The sequence below is a fragment of the Echinops telfairi genome, unplaced genomic scaffold (genome assembly GCF_000313985.2).
Source record: "Echinops telfairi isolate 266 unplaced genomic scaffold, ASM31398v2 ScPeMD7_7466;HRSCAF=8504, whole genome shotgun sequence".
NCBI classification, from domain to species: Eukaryota; Metazoa; Chordata; class Mammalia; order Afrosoricida; family Tenrecidae; genus Echinops; species Echinops telfairi.
In genome coordinates this window covers 2868142-2882417 of record NW_022111366.1, presented here as the reverse complement: position 1 = coordinate 2882417, position 14276 = coordinate 2868142, and the positions used below count along the sequence as shown (strand labels likewise).

At 42.8% G+C, this 14276-nt stretch overlaps 1 pseudogene; it reads right to left on the bottom strand.

The window, feature by feature from the left end:
- Positions 1-1148: 1148 nt before the first annotated feature.
- Positions 1149-2185, bottom strand: LOC105979726 (annotated as a pseudogene).
- Between the last annotated feature and the right edge of the window lie 12091 nt (positions 2186-14276).

Below are 14276 nucleotides of genomic sequence, written 5' to 3'. Positions count from 1 at the left end.
ACACTGGGCAGAGATTCCCTGTGAACCTACACTACATATTGGAAGGAACTTCAAAAAAGTTTGTGGCTCTTCCAGGAAGATGGCATTGAGGTAGGTTTCTCTAGAGCAACAAAACCAGGAAACTATAGAGCAAGAAGGAATAGAACAGCAAATGAGTCCACACAGAACTACAGGGCTCAGTTCAACTCATTTTTGTGCAACAGTTAATATACTGAAATTCCTTCAACTCACAAGGGTGTGGGTCCAAGGTCAAGGAAGCAGACATCAGAGTTTGGCCTCAGGCAAGATGCTGAGTTGGCCAGCAGGCTGGGTGGATTAGCAACAGTCAGTAGCACAGGATATTGCCAAAGCAGGCACCAATGGGATCTTGAACTCAAGCAATGCCCAGGGACATGATCCACCAGCCTCAAGCTCAAGTGATATATGCACCAGCAGCATGGAAAATTAGGTCTCAAAGGAGCCTCAAAATTAAGAGACAAGATCCCCTGGGTGGCTTAGCCTGGAAGTCATGCAGCAGACAGTTGAGGCAGGGAACTAGCTAAAGCAGCAGCATGCTGCTCCAATCACCAGGGAGCAAGAGAGAGGGGCAGGCCTTGCAGACACATTTATCTCTTTGTCCTCAATCAAATGGCAACCTGATTAACCTTTGCCCACAGGTTTCTATTGGGCAGGTTGGCACAATAAACCTAACTATCACATTGGGTTTGGGGACTGGGAGGCTGAGTGGAGGGGTCTAAAATGTACAATCAGGTCTCGTGGCATCTCAGGGCTTTGCTCCCATCCAAGCACTGATCTTCCTTATGATGCTGATCTGCCTTGCCCCTCCATATGCACCTCGGAACTACTGCAACATGTGGCCTGGTGTCCAGGAAACCCCAGCCTGTGCCACCCACGTCACTGGGGGCTTCCCCCTACCACCAGCCCCGCCCACTGCCACAGTGTCCTGAGCAGTGGGACTGCCCAGCACCAACCCACCCACACTGCTTGAGAGGGCCACCCAAGTTACCCTCCAAATAGATAACCCTGGCTGTCTGGGGAGAGAGCAATACTCCAGTGAGATAGAGATTGATCCCACAGTGCAGTTGGCTCCAGGTCATCCTAAGAATCTTTTTTTTTTAAATAGTTGAGCTTATATTCGAGGCTCTATTTTATTTTTGACTGGACTCAGACTTAGAGGTGGAAGCCCTTAGGGAGGACAGCCTCTGTCTCTTGGCACTCTGTTCCTGATGTTTCTCTTTGGCCTCCTGCATTCTCTTGGCCCAAACCTAGGCATATCGACAGCCTCCTCCTTGTTTTTCTTGGCATGCTGCTTCTTCAGGGTGATGTGCTGGTGCTTGTGCTGCAGGACATTTAGAGTTACAAGATGCCAAATCTTGGGCGCTTTGGTCCTGGGTTTTTGCTGCTTTTGTTCAGGGGCTTTCTCATAACATACTGACAGATCATCTTCTTTAGAGAGAATGAAGAGTTTGTGGATTCTGCAGGCTGTTTTGTGCCCCAGGTGACAAGGCACAGCAGTATCAGTCAGTCCTGGGATAGCTTTATCCCCTCTCTTTGCAATAACCAAGTTGAGAACGCTCAGATTGGCATCCACAATGCATCCCTGGACGGATTTGTACCCAGTTCTCCTTTGTCTGTAACAGAAGCACCCCTTACTCAGCAGCAGGCAGACTCAGCCGTGAGTCTAGACACCTTGTTTCATGGAAAAACTGTGCTTGTCATTCCCACCACTGATACGGACAACATAGCCCTTCCATTCATCACCCAGAGTCTTGGCGGTGACTTCTGTGGCCATTCACTTCTCATAAAAGATGCAAAGTTTGGGTACATTGTCCACTGCAATGAGTTCTGGCAGCCAGTGTCTGGGAAGGAGATGTTCAGCTAGACACCGGGTCTCAGGGTCAGCACAACCCTGTCACAAAATGGAAAGCAGACACACATGTCTAGGCTGGTATTCGCAGATGCCACCATGGTGCTCCCAGTGCACAAATGGTGCACCTCCTGCCACAATCACTTGTCATCTGCCCTCCTATGAAGTCACCAGGAGTCAAACTGTATCCTGCCCCAGAGGCCCCTCCATCTAGAGTCAGCATCTTGGAGTTCAGGGACTGTACGCTTTTGAGCTCAAATCAGGATAACCCCCACCCCCACCCCCAGCCTGTCTCCCACCACCATGCCCTACCTTCATGGTGAAGCAGCCCAGAAGCTTTCGAACTAGCCTCCCAGGTAGAAAACTCAGGGATCCTGCACTTCCAGGCAAATGGCTCCAAGCTCCACCAAAAATGCCACACAGACAACAACCTACATTAGTAACCTCTGCTAGAAAGCAAGAGAAACAAAATGCAATGTCTGAAGAGGAACTGAATCTAACAAGAGACATAGAAGAAGCAGACTTTCAATGACTACAGAAAGAAATCTTCAGGATGCTTCTTAGAGTCATACAGGACATGAGGAATTTGATACAGAAAAAGGAAGAATTAATAGAGAAGATAGAGTACACCTGAAGGGAAATACAAGGGCTAAGGGATGATACAACAGAATCAAAGAGTAAGGTAAGAGACCTTACCAAAAGGAAGAAAGAAGCAGAATACCATATCAGTGATCTCAAAGTTAGCTAAGCAGAATTCAACCAATGAGGAAGGCAATCAAAGAATATCATCAAAGAAGCTGAAGAAGGCCTGAGAACAATAAGCAATACTATGAGGAGGAACAATATTCAGATAATTAGGATACCAGAACAAGACATAAGAATGAAATCAACAGCCAAAATAGCGATGGAATTCCTGGAACAAATCTGCCCCAATTTTATGAATGAGAGTCAGACAATCAGGCAGGAAGCAGAAAGGACACCAACTAGACTGAACCCAAGGAACAATAAACCAAGGCATATAGTACTCAAATTATCCAACTTTGAGGAAAAGCAGAAAATTTTAAGAGCAGCTAGAGAAAAAAGTGTAGTCACATTTAAAGGTACTCAGATAAGAAACCATGAAGAAGAGGAGAGAGAGGAGTAGCATCTTCCAAAAATTGAAGGAGAATAACGGTAACTTAAGAATCCTCTATCCTGCCAACTATTCATCAAAATAGATGGAGAGATATTAGTTTTCCCAGACAAGGAAAAAGTTAGAGAATACATCTGAAAAAAGAAGAAGAAGAAAAACCAAGCACTACAAAAAATTCTTTCCAATTCACTCTCAACAGACCAACATCGACAGAGCACAAACATGCAACAACAACATAGTGTAACACTAACCAGAAGTCAATGTATTGAAAGCAACACCCAAGACATCATTGACCCAGGGGTGAAAAGAAGACACAAATGAATCCTCGCCCCCACCCCCACCCCCATATACACAACACACTACTAAGAAGGGAGGTAGGAAAATATCTAACACAAAAGGTACATGTGGGCAGCAAAGAATCCATAGGTGGATATAATAACACTGAATGTCAGTGGTTTGAATTCATCCATATGAAGACAAGCAGACTGGATTAGGAAACTCATCAATCTGTTGTCTGCAAGAGACACATCTCAAGCTCACAGACAAAAATAGGGTAAGAATCAAAGGGTGGTGAAAAGTATATCAAGCTAATGACAATTTTTAAAAAGCAGGAATTGAAATCCTAATCTCTGACAAAATCAATCTCAAGAGTCAGGACCTAAGAAGAGACCATGATGGGCCCTATGTAATTATTAAGGGATCAGTAGACCAAGAACCAGTGAGCATAATAAATATAAATGTTCCCAACGACAGACCCACAAAATTCAATCAAATCCTTCAAAAGAAGAAAAAGAAATCACAGATTCAACAATCACAGTAGTTGACTTCAGTACACTTCTCTTTGAGAAAGCCAGATCAATGGGAAAGACGCTCAACAAGGAGGCTACAGAACTAAACTCTCCAATTAGACAACTCAACCTGATAGACATATTCAGAACTCTCAATCCAAGTGAAAAATAAATTCACATTCTTTTCAAGCGCACACTGCATGTATTTGAAAATAGATCATATGCTGGGACGTAAGTCAAGCTTGAGTAAATTCAGACATACGGGAGTGAGGGCTGGCCTAAATTAGAGATGAAAATACGAAGTTTCTAGAAACGGAATCAGAATACAACATACCCAAGCCTATGGAATACAGCAAAGGCAGATATCACAGGATGTTTGCTAGTGATAAATGCATATATGAAGAAGGGAGACATGTTTGAAAACCTTCAGCATTTGGAACAAAGTCAACAGAATAATCCTTCTAAGAGCAAAAGAAAAGAAATGATAAAAATCAGGGTGGAGATAAAAATCAGGAGTATGAAAACAAACCCCCCAAAATGCAACAAACACAGTAAAAAGCTATTTCTTTGAAAGGATTAATAGAACTGACAGATCATTGGCAAACCTAACAAAATATAGGAAGGAGCAGGCATCAATATCCAGGATGAGGGATGAAATAGGGGAAATGACAATGGAACCTAATGAAATGAAAAGACTAATGACAAAGTACTATGAAGATCTGTACTCCAATGAATACAACAACTTGGAAGACCTGGACAAATAACTGGAAAAACAACCCTTCCCAGATCATCACATATAGACATCAAGAACCTGAACAGACCCACAGCAACAGAAGAGATAGATAAAGTGATCAAGAAAGAACCAACTAAAAAATATCCTGGTCCAGATGGATGCACAGGAGAATTTTACCAAGCATCCAGGGAAGAGCTGACACCAATTCTACACAAGCTCTTTCAGAGCATAGAAAAGGTTGGTAAACTCCCAAATACATTCCATGAAAAATGTTGGCCAATAGAATACAAAAGTATATAAAATGAGTAATTCATTGTGACCAAGTGGGATTCATACCACGGATGCAGGGGTGGTTCAACATTAGAAAACCCATCAACATTATCCACCATAGTGACAAGCCTATTATAAGCAGGTCATTGAATAAACAAAATGAGCAGAGACCGAGTATGGTTTAAGAGGTTTCTTGGGTCAAAACCCAGACTCAGCACTGAGGGACCACACCAGACCCTGCCTTAATGCCAGGTGTGGACCCTGATCTTTGACGTGGAACAAGCTTTATAGGCTTAACACACATAGGCATCTTTTAAAAGGAGCAACTTTGCATTATATTTAGCTTGCACCAGAATGGGTTTTTTCTAAGAAGCTGCTTGCATGTGGTGTTTTTTTTTTTAAAAAAAAGCTGCAGGAAACAGAAGCAAGACATTTTGCAGTTAAGCTGACATTTGCGCTTGGGCACATCCTGTTGTCTATTGTTTTTACTGCTAACTCAGAACAATTTTAACTTCCTTATCACATTTCCCACTGGTCTTGGGTCAATACTGAGTGTCCTGACTCAGTTAGACCTTGCTCTTTTAAAACTAACTCTGTCACGCATTTGTAATGCTGTATAGTCTTGCCTTAGGGCCATTAACTTTATTGCACTTACTTGTTCTTGCACAAGCTTTACTAAAGCTTATAAGACAAAGACCTAAAATCAACAAGATAATTAGAATGGCAATTGGCCCAGAGATGGCTGACAGGAGGGTGGTTAGCCATAGGGACACATTAAACCACTTTTTAAATCAACTTCTCCTTGTTTTGTAGCTTTCTGTATCTCGTCCAATTCTTTTCTAATGTCTGTCTCACAATCCCAGTTTTATAAGCATAAAAACAACACTTTTCTCCTAGGGCAACATAATCTCTTCTGTTTAAAAAACAACAGGTCTAATCTTTCACTTTTGGAGCACAACCTCAGCTAATGCGTCTATTGGTTCAGATAAAGTTGTAATAGCCCTTGCTAATTTTCTTTTCTGTGCTTTACTAAACAAATACACTTGGGGGCACCACATAGACCAAAATGCCCAGCTCTGAGTTTTTACTCCGGTTAAGGACAGGGACATATAAACAAGGGGTAACTCCGGACGTACAGGCAAACTAGGTGTCACTGGGGCTTTTGTTACACAGCTCTATGATATGCAATGAAACTGCCCTTCACTGTGGCAGGGTCTGGGACTGGTGATGGGGCACGCATCGGCTTTAGTTTCCTGCCAACACTTCTCATTTTTGAGATTATCACAACCACAATTGTGCTTTAGATATGTTTCGTGCATTGTTTCTCTGGGCCCGCCAGTGATGCCGGGCATCCTGCAGCTTCTATGCTAAAGTATCTATTTGTTACCTGTGACCCATAGCTGGGCCACAACTGACACAAGTTAAACCTGAATATAGGACGTTTGTACCCCTCATAGGAAGATACGATATGTCCACTTTTAGTAACAGTCTGTGTCCATGAGGCCATCACTGGCTGGTGGCTGGTGGTCACTGGGAGTGGTTGAAGCAGCTGCACCGGGATTAGGAAGATGAGGCTCATGGCTGGAGGTGATGGTCAGCTTTAGCGGGTCACCCGACCGATGCAGCTGGCCCCTCTAGCACTTAGAAACAAGAGGTGCTGGCTTTAAGTGGCTCCAACTGTGGAGCCACTGGAGTTATACAAGGGGGACCTGGAGTTCTGGTACTCTGCCCTGACCTTCCTTCAATTTTCAATTTGTACTTGATGGAGAGTTTGAAACTTCTGGATAAAATCTTGGTGAAACAACCTAGAGTCTGCATCATCAGTTGGGAGGGGTACTAAAGGCGGACCTCATCCAAACAGAAATTTAAAGGGAGTTAGTTGGGTTTTAAATGGGGTGCAACGAATGCATTAACAATGCTAAGGGCAGGAGAGCCACCCATTCAGCGCCAGTCTCGGGAGTAAATTTAGCTAGGGTCTTTTTTAAGGTCTGATTCATCCTTTCAATTTGCCCTGAGCTCTGAGGGTGATAGGCACTGCGTACTTTCCAATTTGTGCCCAAAATACCCCGTAATGTTTGTATAGTTTTAGCAATAAATCCAGTCCATTGTCTGACACAATGAGGTCAGGCACCCTCCCACCTAGGGATTATTTCATCTAATAACATTTTACCTACTATCTGAGCACTGTTTTTCTTGGTAGGGAATGCTTCTACCCAACCTGAAAAAGAGTCTACCAAAAATAACAAATACTTATAATTCCATTGTCCTGGTTTAATTTCTGGGAAATCTGCTTCCCAGTGCTTCCCTATCTCACATTTGTTCTCTGGTCCCGACAGGGTGTGGAGCATGGGCGGATCAAGTGTTTACTTGTAGGCAGCTTTGGCAGGCAGCTACCACTTCTTCTGCTGTTTTACTGAGTCGGGGAATCCAATAATCTAGTTGAACCCGTCTGGCCAGCTTGCTTGAGCCTAGATGCATGAAAATCCAGAAACAGTAACAGGAGTAATGATTCCCTGAAGTTATGGGAAAAGAGGTGGGGGAGGAGGGGAAAGGAGGAGCCAATAGCAATGATGACTGTAAAACCCCACTAGAAGGGAATGAATAATCGAATTTCATGTGAATGGACACATTGGATGGTGTAAAATATGGCAAAATGTACTATGGAAATTGATTTGGTGATATCGAAAACAGATGGAAATTGAGCTACCATATGACCCAGCAATCCTCCTACTGGGCAAGAAGAGGCAAGAGACAAACCACGGCCAGACATCTGTGTTCCAATGTTCATCCCGGCACAATTCAAAATTGCAAGGAGTTGGAATTTCGATCAACAGACAAATGGATTAAAAAACTGTGGTAATACATACAATGGAGTACTACACATCCCTAAAAAGTAGTGATGAACGCATGAAGCATATCACTGCATGGGAACAACTGGAGGAAATTATGCTAAGCAAAGTAAGCCATGCACAAAAGGACAAGTACAACATGAGTTCACTGAGGTAAGCTTAAAAATGCAAAAGGAGGATAGGGAAAAAGCTACTGTATACAAACATTCCTGGGGTGAGGTCCAGGTAGTATGTCAGGGGCCAAACCAAATCCAGGGATACATATAATAGCCAACTAAAAAGGTGGGAGGGGGAAAAAAAGACATGGGTAGTGGGGGAACAGGGCACTAACCCATACAAGGGGAGGGTGTTGTTTATAGCTCCACAGGGAAAGAGGGACCAGACTTCAATTCGGTGCTCTGAGACCTGAATGCAACATACCAGCATGAAGCAGGGAACCAATAGAGAGGTCTTAGGGGCCAGCCCAATCACAACTACATGGACAGTACCCGCTCCTCCCAGAAGAATTCACTTCAGAGGACAGCACTGAGGCTACAGCTCAGGGAGAGGTACATGTCTGATCAGAGCACACAAGAGCAAATTAAGGGGGAGGAAGAGAGAGTGGAGCACATCCTGGACCACCAAGTCCTGAGGACAATATTCCTGCTCAGAGCAGCCAACGCACAGAGCGGACCAGAGGGCAAGCCCCACCACTAGGCACGACATCCCTCATTGACCTATAGTGCTATGGGGGACAATATTGGAGACACAGTGTGGGAATTGCACGACATCCCTCACTGACCTATAGTGCTATGGGGGACAACACTGGAGACACAGTGTGGGAATTGCGCCCAATCTGACCCCACAACACCGAGACAAAACACTAAGGGCATGCAACAGAAAAGCAAGTGGAGGAGAGCAAAGAAGTCCCCAGGGAATACAAAAAGTAGACTTTGGGGCCAGGGCATGACATCTCATCAGACTCAACTGGAAAACACTCCTAAAAGTCAACAGACTTTGAACTATTTATAGACTTTTCTTATTTCTTTGTCGTTGGTTTTTGTTGCTGTTTTCTTTTCTTTTGTTGCTTTGCTTTGCTCTGTCTTGTTTTTGTTCATATTATTATCTCTGTCTATCTAGATAAAATAGGTGGGATAAACAATCTGGAGGAGAAAACAACGGGACCAATGATTCCAGGGAGACACAGGAGAGGGGGAGGAGGAGGAAAGGAAGTGGGTGTTAATAAATCCAGGGACAAGGGAACAATAAGTTATCCAAGTTCAATGGCGAGGAGGGTGTAAGAGGCCTAGTAGGGCTTGATCAAGGGCAGTGCAACTTAGAGTAATTACTGAAATCCAAATGAAGGCTGAGCATGATAGTGGAACAAGAGGAAAGTAAAAGGAATTAGAGGAAAGAACTAGGAGGCAAAGGGCATTTATACAGGTCTAAACACAGGCATGTACACATGTAAATATATTTAGATATGAAGATGGGGAAATAGATCTATGTATATATATTTATAGGTTTAATATTAAGGTAGCAGATAGACATTGGGCCTCTACTCAAGTACTCCCTCAACGTAAGAACATTTTGTTCTATTAACCTGGCATTCCAGGATGTTCACCTTCCCAACACAATTGCTGAAGACAAAGCGGGTGCATAATCAAATGTGGTGAAGAAAGCTGATGGTGCCCGGCTATCAAAAGATATAGCACCTGGGGTCTTAAAGGATGGAAGATAAACAATCGGCCATCTAGCTGAGAAGCAACAAAGCACGTGGAAGAAGCACACCAGTCTCTGTGATCATGAGGGGTCGATAGGATCAGGTATCAGGCAACAAAGATCCAGAACAAAAAAATCACATCATTGTGAATGAGGGGGAGGAGGGAGTGGAGACCCAAAACCCATCTGTAAGCAATTGGACATCCCCTTACAGAAGGGTCGAGGAGAGGAGATGAGCCAGTCAGGGTGCAGTATAGCACTGATGAAATATACAACTTTCCTCTGGTTCTTTAATGCTTCCTTCCCCCTGACTATCATGACCCCAATTTTACCTGACAAATCTGGCTAGACCAGAGCATGTTTCCAGGTACAGATATGAGCTGGAGACACAGGGAATACAGGACAGCTAAACCTCTCTGGACCAATATTGAGAGTAGCCATACCAGGAGGACAAGGGGAAGGTGGGGGTGGTGGTGAAGGGAGGAACCAATCACATTGATCTACCTATAACCTCCTCCCAGGCATATGGACAACAGAAAAGTGGGTGAAGGGAGACATCAGTCAGTGTAAGATATGAGAAAATAATAATTTATACATTAGCAAGGGCTTATGAGGGAGGGAGAGTGAGGGAGGGAGAGGGAGGAAGGGGGAAAAAAGAGAAGCTGATACCGAGAGCTCAAGTAGAAAGAAAATGTTTTGAGAATGATGATGGCAACAAATGTACAAATGTGATTGGCACAATGGATAGATGTATGGATTGAGATAAAAGTTGTATGAGCCCCAATAAAATGATTTTTTTAAGTTATGGCACAATAATATTAATAATAACAACATATAATAATAGGGATTCCTGAGTGGCAGGGTGGGGAAGAGACTGGGTAAAGGGGAACTGATATTTAGGTGTTCATGAAGAACAAAAATGTTTTGAAAATGGTGGTGACAGCAATTGTACAACTATGCTTGATCTAATTGAATTATGGATTGTTATAATATCTGTAAGAGCTCCCAATAAGATGACTTAAAGAGGAAAAAAAGTTTGTGGAAGAATTCTCTTATGTTTCCATTATATTTTTCAACCAGGAGCTTTTGCATTGCCTTCATCTAATATGAGGTATCTAATACATTTTCATTGTTTGGAACCGTTAAAAGTTTAGGTTTGTTCTTTACCAAAGCATAGCTTAGACTATTCGAATTGATAACAGATGTCAGAGCAAAAAGATATTGTAACAAACAAAAACTATTTGGGAGAAAAAAATGTGATATTGCCTTATAGATTAGGTGGGTAGGTGATAAGAAAACTAGATTAGAAAGTTATCAATTCATGTTATTAAAGGTAAAATATTGAATAACGCTGTCACCTTTGATTCTTTGGGAGACATAGCACACACTTAATTTATATAACTCTGTGGCAAAAAGCAAGGAGCCCTGGTGGCATTGTGGGCTTGGTGCTAGGAGGCTAACCACAAGTTAGGTGGTTCAAGTCCTCCAGCTGCTAAAGATGAAGCTATCTGGTCACACAAAGATTTACCGCCTCAGAAACCCTGTCGAGCAGTTCTATCCTATCCTACAGGGTCACTATGAGTTGGAATCAACTCAATGGCGATGGGTTTTGTTGTTGTTATGACAAAACTCAAGTTTCATGGGTGGTACAGCTTGAATGCATTTGACTCTTAACCTAAAAGTTGGTCGTTTGAACCCACTCAGCACTGACACCGAAGGAGGACTTAGCAATCAGCTTCTGTGAAGATTATAGCCCAAATTCTCCATGAAGCACTTCTGCTGTGTGATGGAATCCATGAGGTTGCCATGAGTTGGACTTGACGGCAATAGGCTTGTTTGCGTATCCATGTCATCAGAAAGCACATGAAAATGGCATGTTCTCGTGCTTGTTGGTTGCGGCTGGCCTCGCGTGACAAAGCCGTGTGAGAAAGAGAAGAGTTCAAGAAGAGAGCTTGGTGACTTCCACACAGGATGACAGGGAGCCGAGAGAATCGGAACGGTCAGGATTGGACAGTGAGGCTGGAAACATCAAGTGCTCCTCCATCCTAAACTATCAACGACAAGACTGAAGAAGGCCCTGAGCAAAAAAAAGCTCATTAAACTCAGTCTCATGGGAGGATAGAATCTAGGGCATAAACCACCACATAGAGTTGATAAAACTATGGATGGAGTAAAGTATTTCAAAGTAAAGATCCAGCAAAAGGCATGTTGCTCAATAAACCCTTGAGCAAAAGGGCTCAAGGTAAGAAAAAAAATGGCGTGACCGGTACTTTAGTTGAGCCTAGAGATGGAACTGGAGCTTAGAAATAGCAAATATAGAAACCACGTTTCAGGATAAACTCGGGGTATGATTAGTGGCGAATAAAGCTGACAGGAACGCAATCCTATCTGCTATCAATCAGCCGACTGCTGCTGTTGTTTTTTGAGCGTTGTCGAGACAAAGGGCTTTGACTAAAAGAGACCGTGATTGTTGCGACTTGGACTTCTAATCACTTGGGGCAGGGAGTCACTGCTCATTCCGCTAAGGAAGAATATTCTCAGGTGCTTTTTCAGGGCAAGAGGGGTGAAAGAACAAGAAGTGCCCTCCGAAACGGAGGCAGGAATGATGGAGAAATCTTAGGTTGCTCCATCCAAGGGGTAGAATCAGCTCTAAATCGATGTACATCTTCACTCTGAGACGGGAACCTCTGGGCTTATCACAGCAAAATTCAGAATTTCTATAAGCCAGTGTCTCCTGTATGCCTCCCTTTCTGAATCTCACTCACTCTCACTGCCATCGAGGTCATGCCAACTCATAGGGACCCTATAAGATAGGGTAGAACTGCCACCCACTGTGAGTTTCTGAGACTATAACTCTTCACAGGAGTAGAAAGCCCTGTTGGTCTCCCAAGGAGCTAGCTGGTGGTTTGAACAGCCGACCTTGAGGATCACAGTCCAAAACCTAACCAGCACACCACCAGGGCCCCTTTCTGAACAGGAGTGTTTATTATAGTTATCATGTCTCTATTCTGCCATTTGTGAATGGAATGTGTAGAGGGAAGATCATTTATCTTTTGAATTAGTAAATCTTGATATCAAAAGATGCCACAGCCAGACTTGGTGCAGAGAATACAAAGTAAGACACCACGATGAAGGAATTCACCCACCCCATGGCCATTAAGCCACTTTCAATTCATAGGGACTCTACATGGGGTTTCTGAATCTTTACCAGAACAGATAACCTCTACATTCTTTGACTGAGCACCCAGTGGGTTTGATCCAGCAGTCTTCTGGTTAGCAGTTAACTAACAGTTACCTGATAGTACAACCTGGGCTCCTGAAGCAGGAACTACTATGCCTTATTCAGGAATCCTAGACTTTTAATCAATATCTTGACTGGATGGGATGTTCAGCTTGTCTCCACTTGAGGGGTTGACTATGTTCCGCATGTATAAAGATGAGCAGTTTCAATATGTGGAGACTAAAGCAAGACTCGATCAATATTTTGACTATTTACCAATATACAGTTACCTTCTATTCTTCCCCACACCCTTGAAGTTACACATGGCATTTTGACTACTTACCTAACCAATAGGTTGTGAGCAGAAGCAATGTAGGCTAGAGACTTTAAGTGTTCGTATAGGACCTTGAAGCAGGGCTCTTCACTATATCGACTGTGAAGCACAGGTAGAAGGAGCCTCTCTCCACCTGACTCCATAAGTCTAGGAGCAGAACCTTCCTGCCAGGCTTGGACATGTTCCTGAGTAAGAAATCCGCTTTTGTTTATGCAAATAGGATTTGTAGCATAACCTGTCGTATTATGAATAATACACCTACCTTCTCAAAAGCAGAAAGAAGGATTCAGGATTCAAGTCTAGGTCTGTTTGTTCATAACTCAAAACTGAGCCACTACCTCACTGCTAGTTACAAGGGAATAACTTAAGCCAACCTTTGAACCAGAGTGATGAGTAAAATTCACTGTTGTGTAGCTTCCAAAAAAAAATTTAGAACTCAGATAAGTTAATCTAACACGTGGGAGGAGCATGGAGAGAGAGCATAATTTGATCGATCGTCCTGATTCAGTTTAGGAAAAAATACTTGCAACTCCTATCAAAGCCCCAAAGAGTCCTGGTGGCACTCACTGTTGGTTAGGCAACAGACAATGAACCACAGGTTGGCAGTTCAAAGTCCCCAGTTACTCCCTGGGAGAAATATGAAGCTACCTGCTCTGACAAAAAGCAGCTTTGAAAACCCTATATGCACCTATGGGTTTCCTATGAGTTGGATTCAACTTGAAAGCCATGGATTTTTTAAATCATTTATATTAAATTAGGAAGAAAATAATGCATGCATACATATTGTGTGGTTTTGCTTCTGTATATTGATTAAGCATACTGATTACTTGTTGAGCAGGAAACTGGATGCCTAAAGGTATAGATGTTAAATACAGATATTTTTTTCACCATATATTCTTTTGTACCTCATCACAAAACAAAAACAAAAGTGTACCTCAACTAACTCATTTTCTTCATGTAATAAAGATTTTTTAAAAGTGCTTTCAACTTGTTCAAACTAGTTCAGTCATGCTCATGGAAGGAAATCAGAACAGATTCAAATTTGAAAAATGTGGACATGCCAGAATAAAACTAGAATGTAAAAAATTACACGTTAAAGCACTGGAATGGGAGACTTGAAAGAAGCCTGTGTTAGTCCAGGTTGACTAGAGAGACAAATCCAAGGACACACATATCTACATAAGAGAGTTTTATATCAAAGAGCAATTGTATATTGAAAAAACACCCCAGCCCAATAGAGGTCAAGCCCGTAAGTCTGATAGTAGCTCACAGGTTTGATACTAGTCCATATATTCCTCTATAGACTTAAGTAGCCACTTGCAATGCTGCCGAATGTAGGAGATCACCGGCTTGTAGGTGAAAAGTCTTGTGGATCCAGTGGC